General features: G+C 40.4%; 1 pseudogene; it reads left to right on the forward strand.

Annotated features, from left to right (window-relative positions):
* LOC113152463 lies at positions 1–2,071 on the forward strand (annotated as a pseudogene).
* Positions 2,072–17,813: the final 15,742 nt, after the last annotated feature.

Here is a 17,813-nt window from a genome sequence, read left to right on the forward strand (position 1 = left end):
ATGGCGGTAATTATTCTTTAGAAATTAATCCTTTTTGGGGTTTGGCAGATTGTGGCTTTGGGTGTCAGATGTACCTGGTGTGGCTGTTGACTTATCTGCCTGGAATCACAATTTCCAAAGTCCTTTTAACACCACAGTTACTCTGAAACTGGCAAGACAGCAGCCAGAATGTAAGTATAATAGTTACACCACTGTGAAAGATGCAAGATTTACTTAGTTTTATAAAACCATCAGACATGTTTAAAAATGCCCAAACTGTTGTAACTGGAAGACAAGACCCAAATATTGTTTTATAAAAATGTCAAAATCAATTTTCTCCCACTTATCCAGAATTAGGTGGTGGTGATACTGAGCTAACCAGGGCAATCTGGACATCCCTTTCCCCAGCAATGTTTTTTAGCTCCTCCTCTGGGATCCTGAGGTTTTTTCTAGACCAGATGGGCAGTATAATCTCTTCAGTGTGTTCTGCCTCTACCAAAAGGTTTTTTAAAAGTTGGATGTGCTTTGAAAAACTCCACAGAGAAGTGGGCGGGAGGTATGCTGATTTAAATGCCTGAACCACCTCAACCGGCACCTTTTGATACAGAGGAGCAGCATCTAGTCTTAGGTCCCTCTGCATTTCTAAAACTAAACTAAAAATGGTAAAACTTCCTTGAAGTGTAAAGGAAGATGCAGAAGAGCAATTTTTAAAATATTGAAAGTGAGGGCTTTGAGCGTGCAGAGTTTGGCAGCTCATTCCACCGTCGTGGGATCACTGATCACCCCTGGGGTGCATGAGAAGCTCTTATGGCCGTGATATGATAAAGATCTCATGAACTGTTTGAGGCTCACTCAGACATTCTCAGTTCACCTTCACTACACTTTTACCTCGCCAGTTGATCCAGTTCTTCACCAGTCGACAGTTCTGCTCCTCTCTTTACCCGAGTGTCTGAAATACTTACAGGCCTGACAATACTTTCACAATTGATCTGAGGCCTAAGGTACCAAGCACACTTACAATATGAATTACCATATTCTCAAACAGGGGTTTTTGCTCTGCACTTTCCACATCTCCGTATGTTTTTTTCAAACATACGGAGACATCATCATCATCGTTGCAAAGGAACAAGTTCATATGGAGTCTGTCAAATGTTACCCTTCTGGAGGCGTACAGCGATGTATTAGATGGAGATCTCCTTCAGGAGGTTGTTAAGTCTGTCATTCATCCAAAACCATACAAAAATCTGTGATCCCCAAATGCTCCAGTTTTCTCAAGTCAAAGGCTTTTCTCGAAACCTTTGACTTGCTTTTCACATTTTTATTATTGTCATTGAGCTCAAAGGGGTTCTCTAAGCATAGCTGGAGGTTTGTGACACCAGTCGTTAAATGAATGCTGGCCTTGTTCAAAGGCTTCTTATTGGTAGCTAGTTTACAGTCATTATAGTCAGAAAATGTTTGTTCTCTCTTCAACCAATAAGTGATTAAAAATAATTAATAATAATGAATAATTGATGCAAAGAACAACTCATTGTTATGCTGTTGATGTAGTTTTATAAAACTGTGCCCTTGAACAAAGAGGCACAACTTCAGCACATTCAGCTCAAGTTTGTATAATGTGTTGAAAGCCTTGGGAATAAAATGGTTTGAAAATAGGGTTTGATTTCTTTAGAAGTCAGAAAAGGCTGATGATTGTTTGTATAAATGGCATTTTGTTATTTCTTTTCTAAGGCATCAAGCATGGTGACTTCATTGAGCTCAAGGTGCATGTGCAACCTTGTGAGAGTGACAGTTTGACACTTTGGGGATGTGAACAGTGGTTACTACATCCATGAACTCGCCATCACTATTATGTACTTGATGACAGAGCACCCTAGACCCATTGAGGTGGGTGGACCTGTCCTTGCAGGCTGGGAAAGTGTCCTCCCCCTTAACGAAATGGAGAAAGATTGTCTCTATGTGCTGGTGCTGGTTTGGTTCTGCCAGTCATTGGTCTCAGTCACTAGACAATGCGGAGTATCTGATGGTTTCCTCTAAGAAGGGAGTCCACATTTTTTGTGAGCTCTGGGAGTCTGGAAAAAAACATGGAGAGTAAGAAATGTTTAGATAATTAGTTTACATATGTTGGATGGGGATCAAAATCAAAAACTCATAACTCATCATGAAGAGTAATTTAAGCAACTATAACTAAAGTTAGAAATGATTTACTAAAAACCAAACTGCCTTGATTCATTCATTACATTTGCATAGATACATTTTGGCAAGGTCAGTGTCTTTCTCCTTTACCATTCCCTGATCTGTGAAATGCTGCCCTCGTGTGGATCTTCACGAGCTCCTACTGTACATCCAGTTGAGACAGTATTGCCTGCATTGAAAATGAAAATTTAATTGTTTAACTTTTTATGGATCCTTTTATGTTCATCAGCGTTCACTATGAGCCTCAGGTAATATAACTACTGTAGATATAAAATACCTTATGGCTAAAAGCATATGTGCTTTCATTATTTTGTATATTAATTCTGTCCAACAGCAACATAAGAGACTGATAGAGGTCGAAGTTTTCTCTGGGTGGATGTAGTATGTAGAGTGCTGGCTTAAAGACAACAAAGCAGCCTATACAATATCTATACAATAGACAATAACTGCATGGTTAAAAAGAAAAACCTATTTCCAGCTGGAGATCGTTGCTGCGCGTCTTACTCGTTCTCTTCTCCCTTGTTTCCTTTCCTCTAGACACCCTCAAAGGCACAAAATGTCCAAAAACAAATCTTAAATCAGGATTTGTCTAACAATACACTGTTGAGTTACAGTAGGAAGCAACATACTGTCTGTGTAGCTGCCAAAAAACATGAACCACAGCTCTGTAACACACAGTCTCTTAACTGCCTCATACACACTGTGCACTGTGTTTTACAAAGTGAGACCAGAACAATCCAGCACATTGATTTGTACACCTGTAAAATTGAACTCTAAAACAATTGTTACAGCAGGTAACGGCTTCTAGTTCGAAGACTGCTTCCAGTCCCAGAGCTCACTTATGTGCACACTCAGCTTTGGTTTGAAACTCTTTACCATTTTAAAATTTGAACTAGTTACTAACTTTCTGAAATGGCACCATTTATAAAGGATTTACTAATTACACTTATTTGCTATAGTAATTCCTTATGATTACTTACAACTACTTATTGGTTTTCAGCAGTTATAGTTGTTACAGACCAGAATGATTATGCTTTCGTGCCAGCGAGAGCCAGGGCTGGACACAGTGTGTTTTCGGGTTGTCCGTCAGCTTTGAAGGAATTTCTTCAAATTTAGCACAAATTGCCACTTTGGGTTTAAGGATGAACTGATCTCCTGATCAGGTCACTATGACATCATGTATGTCTCATACTCGCTAATGCTATATCTCAGAAACTCTAGGAAGGAAAATAACCCTAACCCTGACACAAACATCCACCTAAACTCATTTATAAACCTATGAGAACATGAGTCTCGACAGACAAGCCTGTAATCTGCAAAGTCAATGGTTGGCAGAGTCATACAACTGCAGTGTATTCATTTAGTTTTATTACTGTATCAACTTATTAACCTTTTCAACAACAGACTTGGTGTTTACTATTTCAGGGACCTTTTTGTTAATACTTTCCCATCATCCTGATGTTGATGTCAGCTAAACGTGTGCCGCGTTGATGGACTATTAAAATGGAATACATAGTATTTGGACTTCAATCAGATCTCTTCTGTTCTTCTTCAGCACATTGTGCAAGAGAGAGCTGAGTGAGAAGTTGTGAGTGAGATATTCCAATGCAGGTTTTCTTCATGTCTTATTTGCGTTAAGTGTTTTAAGTGTGAATGTAAATTACATTATTATTCTTCCCACAGTCAGCAAGAAACAGGCCGTCTCGCCAGAAGTGTGCTAAATTCAACACTAGATGGAGACATCATCCCACTTATTCCACGTCCTCCACATGGTTCTTTTGTGAATCAGTGTTTCCGACTCACATCCCGGTTTATAAACCTTTGAGTGCTTAATTCAAAAAAATTAAACGTTTTTGATGTAGAAAGATCTCGATCTCTTAAATAATTATGATGATACAGTGTTTTCGGAAAAGCTTTGACAAAGTATATATCTGAGTTTAATAGCAACCTCATGATTTGCAGTAAAATGTACTGTGGGGGAAAATCATCAAACCAGCAGAAATCTTTTTCTACACTGTATCAAAAGGAGCTGTTGCAAACACCCCAGCTGGAGCCTCATGTTATCACGTCCAGCACCACACACACACACACACACACACACACACACCTCTGCTACCTTTCTGCATTTCAGCCTCCCACTTCAAAGGCACCATCTGCCCTCTGCCCCCGCTGCAGCTCGTGATATGTACCTGCAGTCATGCAGAAAAAGTCACAGTGTGCATCTGTGAATGTCTGCCTGTGATCACGTTTGTTCTCCGTCTGTTTCACTGTAGTTCACTGGCAAAGGGGGCATACTGTATAGCTGAGCCGTTGCAGTGGATCCTTTAAAAGCCACATTCCCTCCTCTGTTTCTTGGTCTCTCTCTTCTACCTTTTCTCATTTTGTCTTTGTAATACTTTAAATCCATGTTCCACAAATTATGGCTGAAATAGAAATGGCAACACTCAAAGGACTTGGCTTAATACACCAACCCCACTTATCAGTGCCATTAATCCTCTTGGCATTTCAAAACAGAGCGCTGGGTCTACACTGCACCTTTTTTAAAATACAGCAGAGAAATTTAATTTCTACTCCAAAGACGACCAATCTTCAGGCTTTTAAAGTCACAATTTAGTGTTTCAAAAAATATGCTGCACCCATAGTCGAGCCTCCTGAATGACTACTATTGTGTACATGTTAATATTCTCATTTTATACAAAAGACAACAAGGTGCAAAATAGAGCAATAATGAAATAATAATGAATAATAAACAATAATGAAAGAACACTGAAAGCTGTTTCGTTAACTAAGAGTTGGAAACACCAATTACACATTGTTTGTTGACTTTTCTACACATGCTGTATTTCCTGAATGCCACAAAAGTTACAGTCTTCAGCAATGAGAGAACCACATTTTTAACAGGATACTGTGTGTGTATTTTGCTGTATTTTTGGACAGTGGCTCTGCCTCAGATCATTGATTGTCCCTGAGAGACCGAGTCACACTCTAAGAAGACTAATAATACTGGCTTTGAATACAGAAGCGTGATTAATTTGACCAATGAACTTTAGAAACCACCATTTAGTGGCCACATAAGGCTCTTCCTCGCATCAAAGGCTCACTGTTCAACCTGAGAATGATAAATACAGTAAACAATAACCCTGCAGCTTGGTCTTGTGTGTCTTTGGTTTATTGAAAACAGCTTTTAGTCTCCGTCTTTTTTAATAGGCCTGCTAGGACTTCGCTGGGTCCAAGCCGACCTGTTAGATCTAATTCAATTCATGGATCCCTGACAGACTCTCTGTAATCTATATTAGCTTTACGCCCCAGTATAAACTGGCCAAGATACAAAGCTAATCTCTTTCCCTGTTAACAAAGATGCTTCTCCTCGGTTGGCAGTTACAAAAATGTGTGTCCATCACTTAATCATGTAACTTTGAGGCTGCAAGTACAGAACATTTATTGAATTAATGTACCCACTAACATGCCATTATCTAACACAAGACAACCTTATATAAATGATATTCTTTCTCTCCTCGAAGTTAAGAAATGCACTTTTTTATTTATTGGTGTCATTTGTATTCCAAAGAAAGCATACTTCAAGGATGAAGTCCCCTCTAAAGTGTGACAACGTTCTAACAGAAGCATAATAACAATAAGTGGCATCCAGCCACTAAAATCATGCAAAAACAAAAGCGATGCTGAGAGTAAAGCTCAAGAGGAGACCGAGGTCTCAATTAGTAAGCTGTTACAGAAAGCTGTGTGTTTGCTCAGTGGCTTCTCCAGCCTTATCAGTTGTTTTCAGAGCGTCTGGCTTTTGCAGACAGACGCTGGCCTCAGTCTTGTATTATGAACTGTCCCCCCTGTCAGAAACAAATCTCTCAATGGGAGAGCATAAGAAAGCCGTCAACAGGAATTCATTAAACTTTCGCACATTATCACATGTTGCACGTTTCAGTGGACGTTTCCACACTGGCTGTAACAAGGCCACGGCGGACGACATGCACAGAACAGGTGGGACGCGCAGCAGTGCCTCAGAGCCCCCAGCATTAGGGAGGCGCTTACAGTGGGGTGGCTAATCGATTGGACAGACTGGATTTTCTGAGCTGACTGAGTCACAGGGTGACTGCGGCGGCAGAGGAGGAACCCTGTGTGTTGGGGGAGGAGAAGGAGGAGGAGAGGGAAGGTGTCTGCTTTCACTGAGAAATTGATTACCTGAACTATCAAAACAAGGTAGATTTGAAGCTCCGTCTTCAACAAGTGACTGCACCTTACTGCAATACAGGTTATTGCACCTTAAGGTTGTACACATACGAATAATCATCTAGCTAATTAACATAGTAACCTGGTGATGCTGTCATTTGGACCTGCAAAGAATTCGAACAACGGCATTTGCTCGAGTGAAGTTTCTGTTTTTATCGGCCAAATTTCCATGCACATGAAATAATCGTCAAAAACAGGTACAAGCTTTTAATACTCTTGAACTATGATCACAGCAGCGGGCTGATAGAGTGGAGCCTCTTGTCTCAAATCACAGAACTGTGCACACGCACGAAGGCTGAATAATCAGGCTTTTCAATGACATCAGCTGATGAGTATTTATACAACAGTATTATACAATACAGCGATTCTATTGTACGTACAAAAGTATTTGTTTAATTTTTGCAATTTCATGTTGAATGGGTAGAAAGAATTCATAAGAAAGCTTTTCAGCTGAAACTGAAGTTATAGATTTAGGTACTTTTCTCAACTTTTTCTGTCCTGTGAATACTTGGTGGTGATCTGATCCACTCATACAGCAAATGCACATATAGCTGAACTCAGACTACAAAAAAGTACACAATGTCTGACATATCATTTATAACAACCCTATGTAACCTAAATATACTGGACACATACTGTAACTCTCCAGTTGTCAATTCTGTATGCCATCAGAAATATACAGTAATACCTCCTGTAGCACTGCATGACTTCTGGTACTCCTAAACTAAATATATATATATATATTTTTTTCTTTTCTTTTTTATATATATAACTGTGATCGCGCACAAGAGCCACATAGGGCCAATATACATTCTGCCGTCCATTTCATGCTAGTTTTCAAATTGACAATTGGTGGATGAAGTGTGCAAGGACATATAGCAATGTGCCAACAAAGGCAGTGAAGTAACCCGGAAAACATTTATGCATGATTGGAATAAAAAAAAAAAAAGGCTTTGGAAATGTTTTATGAAGACAGAAATGCACACAACATTGGTGACAAACACTGCATCTACTGTAAATTTACCATTTGTTTGTTTACCATTAAACCCCACAGGATATCCCACTCAGCAATAACACTATTTATCAGTCATCACATAATGTCACTCCTTCCCTCATCTGCTGTCAGCTACTCATTTCCTACTTATTTGGTAACATGATGAGTGGCACTAAGGACTGAGTGGAAGCAAGCTGTGCTAAAAAAAAAAAAAAAAGTATCCTGTGAGATACCGCTTATATTCCCCTTCAAGCACACGTCACTTTTTCGCTCTGTCTAACACTGACATCATGCCCAGCTCAAGTTGAGAGGCACATACATTCAGCTCAGAGTGTCCAGGTCAATGACCCAAAACACAGTCCATCCAAAACGAGAAAGAAAATGTGAGACTGGAGGAAACGCATGTCTGCCACAAACAAGGGCAAAAGCAGGGCAGGAGAGAGAGACAGGAAAAGTGGGAGAGTGAGAAACGAATGCTCCACGGTGCACCCTCCAGTCTTAGCAGTTTTAGCCTACGTAGGAGGAGACAGGCCTCTTCATCTTTGTGCTTATATTGAAATTCTCTGGCAGAGCGAGATGAGCAGTCCGTGCATTTGCAGAGTTGCTCTGCAGGTCAGAGAAAGTTGATTTACACAATGCTGTTTTTATAGAGCAAAGTGGTGAGTACGTGAAGTTGTGTTTCACAGCCACTGTGCTAAAAGGTGTCTAGTTTGGTAATGTAACCTTTCCACAGAGGTGGAAGAAGCACTCCTATCCTTACTTAGGTAAAAGTCCTGGATTCCAGATTTAGCTTAAGTTAAAGTAAATGAAGTATATAAGTATTATCACCAAAATGCACTCAAAGAGGCAAATGTAAATGTATTTAGTGTGAGAAATGGCTCCATTTGATTTGTTAGACTGTTACACTGTATGTTTAAGTGAATTGTTTATAAGGATGTATTAACATAAAACCGTCTTTCAGTTTATTGGTTGCCGTGGAGCTGCTTTCCATCACTTTGTAAAGTGTTGGGCATGACAGTCTAAAACAAATCAACATGTTTCGGAGGTTAATCAGGAGGGTTTGCGTATGAAATCATGACCTGCAAAGTAGCCAGCAGAGAGCTGCATAAAATTCAGATTCATTTTGTTTACGTACCTGTGAGCTGGGAGATACTCGAACTTTTAAGTGTATGCTGGAGAGTGTGTGTGAGCCTTCGGGCTAACACAGTAACTGTAATGAGAAAATTGAGCGACTTTGTTGGTGTTTGCTGCTCTGATTCATTTACTGAGTGACTTAACTCGGGCTCTATGGCGTGCTGTGTTGTAACAGCTGTCTCCGTGTCACCACAGAAAGCAAGTTTTATTTTTCCTCCACCTCCGACCATTCCGCTGTCTTATTAAACACATTGCTCTGCATCTGGTTTGTGTCATGAGGTAAGCCGTCAGAATAAAAACACCACAAAGTAACTGTATTAAAGAATTTACGGGAACAAAAAAAATCAGAGGGGAGAACCTAGCTCTTAATCCAATCATTCTTTCTACAGTCCAACTTATTTGATGTGTTTACAATACAATTAATCAGAGGATCACCTTGCTGAGGTTAGAACTGCATAATGAGGGAGAATGCAAACAAACTTTGTGATTCAGCGGACTCAAAATTAACTGCAACATGTGTTGTGGGTCATTTATTGGAACAGATTGCACAAGTCAGGCACAGTTCATCACGTTCAGCATTGTGTGTGTGTTTGTCGGTACAGTATGGGGCGATGTGGGTGGGTCAGCATGTGTAGTATGGTTGTGTGCGTGTGAATACTCCCTGTCAGTGTAGGTGGTTCGGTTCAGCATGCACAGTATGATGGATTGAGTGTGTTTGTGTGTGTAACTCCTCTGCATGAGCGCACGGCGGACGGTTAGAGATACAAACAAACAGACTGTCATTCTGGACGGCAGCCCACAGGCGTCACTGGGAGATTTGGTGCAGAGAAGCTGGAATTAGGAATCATTATGTGAAGATAGAGGAACAGCAACACTAATCCAAAAAGTTCTTCTAGGAGAGAGAGAGAGCGAGAGAGAGAGAGCGAGCGAGGGGAAACAAAACTAGAATGTCATCCCTTTTTTAATCCCGCAGCTGAAAGGGTGTTTATCTCTCTCGCTTTTGACAAATGACATCCATTAAAGGAAAAGTCGAGAAACTAAGAGAAGAGCTGGAGGGGAAGAAGCTATTTTACTGAAACAATAAAGTCATGTAGAATTGTGCAGCGTGGTAGGAGTAGTTAAGCCAACTGAGAGCTTCGGCCAGCGCTCACTAATATTTTGTCTCTGTCGCGGGGCCCTCTGTTTTTAGATAAAATGCGCTTTTAATTCAACATGTAATTTGCAGTAATTCTCCAAAAACCTCCTCACTCTTTGAGGAGAGAAATTGAGGTGACGCGGGGTGGATTTTTGTTTCCCAGCTGTTGGCAAGATTGAGGAAACAGAATTAAGGCGCTTTTCATTTTTGCTGTTGTTGTTCATTAGTTTTTCAACACGCATAATTGAGGACATAATATTTGGATTCTTTTTTAGTATTAATTTAGGGATCTAAAGGAAGTTCCACCCATGGCATGTGTTTCTGATAAGAGTCTTGATGTGATTCTGCGAGGTTTGGCTGTGTGTGTGTGTGTGTGTGTGAGAGAGAGAGAGTGAGTGACCGTGGACACATATGTGTACATGTGTTTACAGATATATAGCCCGAGAGTAAATGGCGCATGGACAGATATGGAAAAGACTCATCACCAGTGGGGAAGAGATGGCAAGAGATCAGGCGGAAAAGCAGTAAGTGAGTAGAAGGTGTGGACATCTCAGCTGTGAATCACAGAAAGCACCGAGGGGGTCAGCATGACTCCTGATGACCCTTCACACCCATCTACACGATGTTAAAATCCTCTAAGGTGCAATGTTGGCCTCCTTCACGTTTCTACTCAGCCAACATCAGAAAACATGGAGACCCATGAGGTTCCTAGTTTTGGCTCCACGGCACCTTCTGAACCTTCTGAACTACAAATGATGTCCATCACAGCCGGTGATTTCATGTTGTATTGGTGTTTTGAGAGGTTTCTCTTACAAAGTGAAAACACATGGAGTCAGATCGTGTAAACTAGACAAAAATAGAAGAAAATATTAAGAAAACAATGAGAAATAAAATCAATTTGTTGTAGAAGAAAATGCCCTATTTCCCCGACCAAACTCCACAGTTAACTGAAATAACTTTTATTATAGTGTTTTGTTGCCCCTTTATAATTTCTCCTTCCGTTTAGAACAATGTTTATTACTTCTGTCTTCTGACGGTTTCTTGTTTATTAATAAAAGTTGTAACTAGATCCAATCTTCCAACCAAATGTATTTCGTAAGCTTGTCTTAGTCGAGATAAATGAAAGAAATCTTCATTTTGCTGGATAGAAACAATTGACTGCATCAGATAATAATAAAAACTCCATCTGGCAATTTGACATTGAAAATACATAATAAACAGTCTTGAACGTTTTGGCTCTGTTTGTGTGGTGGTTATGCATAAAATATGGCCCATCCAGCAATGCCAAAGCGTTTCTCTGAACAGTGTTTGACACAGGTCTGCGGCTTTTGCACCAACTATAACAAAAAGATGCTCTACTCAGCATCCACTGATAGACAGAGGAGAAGAGAACAGTGGGGTAAGAGGTCATGGGCATTATTTGGCTCCATGCTGCAGCCTCACACAAAGACTGTGTAAACTGGCTTTGCTTGGAGAAGGACACAAAGACTGGAACAGAGCAGAACTTTCTATGGTTACATCTGTTTTTATGTGCTTTAATGTTTTAACACTTTACCCACAGTTCACATAGGCCACAGTGTTTCTCATACTGTATGTGTGCAATGTTAATCTGTTTATTATGCTACATCTGGATGATCTAAGACTTTAAAACCTCCCCACTTGTCTGCACTCACCTCTCCCTGTTAATTTCTATCAAAAATATTACTGCTAGAGATAATGCAACATTAAAACGCTGAACATTAATGGATGTTGTCACTCCATTTATATTTTGTCGTCCTTGCGTATCATCATTTAAAAGTCTACTAACTTTGCTATTGGCTATTTGCTATTATTTGCAACGTACTCGTGGACAACTGTCACTGGTTTACTATTGAACTGAAAGCGCTTGCTGCCATTAGAGATAAGAAAGAACAAATTTCACTTTGATTACACAGTATGTGTTAAGAGTAGAGTGTTACAAATATTCTCTGATTTCTCAGTTGTTGTGGCCAAAAGCAACAGACTTTGAGTGAATTGCTAAGGTTGCTTGGAGGTAGGCTGTGATGTATGTTTACTGAGCAAAATAGAAAATATGAGTGCAGACAGTTTGACATCTGGAACTGAACTAAATGATCTAATTGTCAAATTCCAGATCCATATGTGAAGTGAAACTGAATATTTTCAGCATTTCTTTGGCAAATAAACAGGTTCGATTTTTGGGATCCCTTAAAGGATACCCTGATTGTGTGATAAGATGAGGAAAAATAAAATCCTGTGTAGGATGAACAAATACTTTATGTTGTTTGGCTTATGGATTCTGAATGAATTGTGGGAAGAACTGTGAAGGAGCAGAATGTTAATAGCTTACAATTGTGCCTGTAAAAGGTATTTTGGATTTCACAAACACATGAAGTTTCTTTTTCTTTGCTGGGAAATCATTAACTGGTCCATGCTCTAATGATGGATTCTGAGGCACCTTGTACTGCTGATGAAATAAGCCGAGGTAATGCTTTGAGTCTGTCCAGTGATGTAACCCTGCTCCACTCTGAGTGGCTCTCCTTGATTTTCTTTGCTGACACTAAAGATTCTCTTTGCTGTGCTAATGACCTTTTCCCACTAATAAGGCACTGTGGGGATGACCCTCAGCCATAAGTTTGATCCTTCAGTTTCTTTCTCATGTGGTTCAAATTACAGAGAAAACAACAAGGTGGATTGTTCTTAAGCTCAAAGGAAGTGATGCCACTACGCCTGCAGTCATGTCCTGGACGAGTGCGGCTGAGGATGTGACCTCACGACAAGTGCTGTGCTGACCTGTAGTAGCTCAAAATTAGGAAAACAGTTTGTCAGAGTGTGCAGTAGTCGTACAATCTGACAGCTTGTGATTTCTATTGGGCACCAAACCCCCCCCCCCCCCCCCAGAGACACAGAGCTCAGTTTTTTTTGTTCATGACAAAAACGTGAAAGGTGAGAACAGAGCGTTTCACGTTTGATCCACTAAATTTTGAGACTTTTCTTTTGCAAATAGATGAAAACGCATAATTTAATAAAGGCACTGGCTTTATTCAATGCAATATGCAAAGTAAACAATTAGTAACAACGCCACTGAAGTTCACTTTGTCAAACTCAGCAAGCACAGTGTGTGCAGATCATAGCAGAATTCATTTCCAGCAGCTAAACAAGTCACTCATCAGCAGCACTTAACAAAACGAACAGTATCTCCGACATCTAGACCACAATTTGACAGGCCAGGCAGAGACTCCGACTTCTGTTAATTTTCTCAGCGATGTAGTGCCACTGATGAAAAGCAAAATAGATTTTCTTTCTACCATCGCCATGTGAGCCAAATTCCAGTAATCAACTTTACAAAGCTAGAAAAAACTTTTAGGAGAAAACTAACGACCGAACTAACAATAAGTGAACAATCTGATGAAGTCAGTGCACCGCTGTAATTGAGATTGTAGAAGTGATCAATCGTCTCATCTTTGCATTTCGGAAAGCCTCTCATCCCAAATAACCACATATGAAGGCTATTTTTCTCTACCTTGGATATTCTTACCAGTGGCAGACATAGGAGACCTTTAAGTTTATAGTAACAGTAATAAAAGGGCAGTTAAAGTTGGTTAGTCACCAGAAATTGAGCCTCCATAATGTGCACTCATTTCAAACCTAATCTTGCTTTTCTCTCTGTGCCATAGAACTCTATTGTTGTCTGACAATACATGAAAATCCATTAGTTAAACACACCGCTGCAGTAGGTGACACTAAATTCTTTGAAAAGCAGCTTCAAACAAACATCATTTCTGACAGCATCTGAAGTATACAGCTGCATGCACTCTTGCAAAAATAGAAAGTTTCAGCACAGTACACATAACAACGTCAGGAGAAGCTAGTGGCATAAACAAAACGCAGATCACACACACGCTGTTGACTCTTGCTTATTTCAGATACTAAAAAAAAAAAACATACGTACGGCCGTTTGGAACCTTTCTGACAAAAGCTTGAATTTATTATAATATTTTTCTAGGACGTTCTCGGTGAATCCACCAAATGCATTTGAGGTTAATGGGTTCACTGAGACAAGAGAATGTTTTAGATTCAATGTTCTGTATCAGTGCACAACAATTTGGTTTCCTAATTATTTCTTCAAAGTTTTTATCATTTAACCAGGGAAACTACGTTGCCTCCAGCAAAGACTGCTGAGGGTGCATGTGTGTCTGTGTGTGTGTGTGTGTGTGTGTGTGCACATGAGCAAAGTAAAACGGGCTTTAGCGTGTGATGCTGTGTAATGTGTTCCTGTAAGCGTAGACTGTTTATATGACCTAGTTTCACTTTTTGGTTATTCGATTCGGCTCTGCTCACTACTTCCACCGTTTGATTTCGAACCAAAATCAACACAAGATAATAGGAGCTGTTCCCCCCGCCACTCGCGAATGACTCAGGCGCCTTGTTCACATCTCGACTGTGACAGTTTATTGCAACGGCCTAATATTCTAATTAACTGTCAGGAAGATACACCGAAGAGCCCACTGGATTAATAACCGGACGGCACGGTGGAAACCAAACCGGTGCCATTAACAATAAATTCCGGCAGCGGATGCACAATATTTAAACAAACCACAAGCACAAACCTCCCACAGCTTTCAACATTCAACACATAGTATCCCTTGCTTTAGCATGTTTTCTCTATAAAGTCCAACTTTTATGGATAAAGTGTTACAGGAAAACCACACACAATCTCTGCTGGTTCCAAAGTCTGTTTTCTTGCTTGCATGATTAGCTCGTGAATTGCAGTCTTCATTCTAAATTTCTTTTTTTTCATGTATTTTCATGCAAGTTTTTTTCTTCTTCTTCAAATTATGGTTTATTTTTGGCACATTATTAAACAAATATCGCAGTGTTCATTGACTGCATTGTCTCCTGTCTCCATTCCCTCACTGCCTGCACTAAGCCAATCTAAGCAAATAACTTAGTGTGCCCGCAAAGATGAGTTCGGAGGGGGAAATTTCTCTTGGTAAGCCACATGAGTTTTTAAAAGCTTGGAGACATCATTTAACTGCTCGGAGATGGGGTCAGTCTCCCCAGTGTCCTCCTCATGTGGCTATGAAGAGCCAATCAGACTGTCATTACTCTGCTGACAGCATGTGTTTGTTGTTCTGCAAGCTGCTGCAGGGCATTCTCCTTGACTCCTCTTCATGTGTTTTAGATCAGCAAGTAAAATACAGTTGCTGACTTAATATTTAAGACTTGGACAAATTTCGAGTTGATTGTTAAGATTGTTGAACACAGGAAAAATACTTTTTATTTTCTGTTTTTCATTCAAGAAAACAATATGCACTATTTGTTTGATTCAGTTCATACAGTACAAAGTACATCCAGATTTCTCTGCTTATAAATTTCACAATAATACTTTTACCATCTGCAAGTTTAAAAGTCATCCAGCTGGCACGAGTATATATTCATTCATCAACAATTTGCATATGATTTAATAATTTTAATACTCTATCCCTCTTTCTTTGGCAGCTCCAACATTTTAGCTAAAAGGTCTTACTGAGTAAACACCCATAGGAAAAGAGAAACCTCCGAGTAACAAGAGAAAGGATTTTATTTGTCTTATAAAATGTCTTGAGGACATGGGCGATGAAACCATTAAACGGTTACGGGAGATGTAACCCTGCTGACACTGATGGTATTGGAGATAAGTGGGCAGGGAGCACACCAGGGACGGACAAAGTGAAACTCAACCCACCCCTTGAAAGCCCCACTGTTCGCCCTACCATCTGCAAATCAGAGAAATGCAGTCACTGAAATTCCACTTAGGCTCCAAATCTACTTTTCTTTCTCTCCCTCTCTCTTCTTGGTCTCTTTTCCCTCAGTCAATCAGGATGGGGTCTAAGTCTCCCCACAATGGCCGTCACCAGCACCACTCACTCTTCATGCTACCATTTCCAACCCCATTCTCCCAGTGACTAATTAGTGTTATGGTTAGTTAGCATTTTTGGCAGGCCAGGGGTTTCCCTGTGACATTATGTCTAAAGCACTTGTCAAAACAGCGGTTGGTGGAGGCGTGCTGGCCTGCTGGCTGGGGAGGATGGGCGGTGGCGGGGGTAGGGATGGAGGGAGCCAGGGAAATGCGGGTGGGCGAGAGAAGGGGAGAGAGCCTGGCGTCTCAGGCAAGACTCTGACAGCTCCACTCTCCAGGCTCTCTGCCCACAAACAGCACCGGGAATCAGGGAGGCAGGCAGCAGCCGAGCTTGGCTGGAGCTAACTGCAGAGAGCAAACCTGTGCTCCCTGCCCAGAAACTCTCCTTTCCCCTACTTGCAAGTCAAATCATACAGTGGATGTTCATGTATTACAGCCTGCAGGCTCAGCTGCTGTTGTCATCTGACCATAAGAGAGGAGGACAGTATTCCCGTGCACCGCTCTCTTCTCTTCTTACTTTCATTTGACCTCCTGTCATGTTCCCTTTGTCTCCTTTATTGATTCTCCTCCATGTCCTACTTACTTTTTTCTGTTCTCTTTCCTTCATTTGTTTTTTTACTTACTCTCCTTCTCCAAAATAGTTATGTACTTCTTCCCTAGCACACTCCTCCTCTGTCCTTCTCCCTTTCACCCTCTATATCAGATTAGACTGTTTTTTCAAGTGTCTCTTGTTTGAATGGAGTCATACCCCCTGTCTGCTGCCCATTTACTTCTGATCTTAACTGATCCCCCACCGATAAGCTGTTACTCATTTCAAAAGGGAACCCCTTGTGTTGTATGGCTTGTTATGAGAGTCCATGGTGGACTCTAGATTGGAGACAGCAGCTGTACGGTTACGCACACCCTCAGTCAGACAGTTAGGAGTTCAAATGAAGCATAAATGTAACATTTGGACTCAAACACTTAAACTAATACAAATCAAGTTGTGGTTGCACACTAGGCTTAGAAATTGGAGCGGCTGAGAGACCAAATGGCCTTAAATGAAAGTTTATTGAAACACTTACTTACACTTACAAACAGTGATGATTTATGGGTTGGAAACATCATTCAGACTCTCAAAAGAATTGTGCCCTAATTAATCAATCAATCAATATTTAACAACTTTATTGTCCTCAAGGGGCAGTTATTTGTGTAGCAGTTCAGTACCACAGAAAAAACAAGATTAGCATAAAGTACATCAAAAGAAATGCCCCTACTTTCAACAGAAAATTACTATACTAGATAAGTTTTATTTGTATCAAAAGCAAGACTTAATATCAACCTTATCAATATTTTAGGTATCAATGCACCCACCCCTAGCGAGAGGGAAGTTTTTAAGTCAGAATAAATTGAGTGTTGCCTGAAGCAGCCAAAACTGCACTACTATGAAGCCAAATAAAACTGATAGCACAATACATAAATAAACAAGTTAGTCCGTAAAATGAATCCATAGTTCGTCCCAATAGTTCATCTGCCTCATCAACATCACTTTTGTGCCCTTGAGCAAGGCACTTGACCTTAACTTCTCCAGTGGAGCTGCTTAGTGGCATCAGGTCAGACTGTGTTTGCATTGGGCAGCTTCCAGGTGTGAGTGTGTAACTATGCGAATGTGATTAGGGCATTCCCGAAAAACAGAGGTAGCCTTTCAGTGAATCTTCCCCAGACAAGTGTTAAAGGTTACAAAAGAAAACAAAATAGAAAACACAGTGGAAGTTGTGTTAAAGTTGAAGTCAGTAGCAAATGATGTACATTAATAAACACTTCATTATATTGTGTAATATAAACCATTTTTTGAAGACTTAGTAGGGAGGACAGTAGGTACAACAGTAAGTTGCTACTATCTAACAGTAAGTAAATGTTTTAAAAGATCAGTTTATTCCCAACACTGGACTAACAAGCAGCTTCAGTGTGGTGTCACTGTGAGAGTGGCTTTATAGCTCCATGCTATGATATCACTACAGCCTCAATCCTCTGCCAACACTTGACTGCCCAAAATCCAACTCCTTATACCCCCATCCTGCTCCCCTTCTCCTGAGTCCAGTATTTATTTGAAAAGTACAGTCTACTCTTGTTGATTTATGGCTTTTTAAAAGCAGGGTTTATGGTATTGCTGCCAGTTAAAGGCTCCCAGGGATGCAGTTTTTTTTCTTTGGCTGGAAGTTAACTTTCTCTCAGACAAGATCTTTCCACACAGTACA

The sequence above is a fragment of the Anabas testudineus genome, chromosome 4, assembly GCF_900324465.2.
Source record: "Anabas testudineus chromosome 4, fAnaTes1.2, whole genome shotgun sequence".
Taxonomy (NCBI): domain Eukaryota; kingdom Metazoa; phylum Chordata; class Actinopteri; order Anabantiformes; family Anabantidae; genus Anabas; species Anabas testudineus.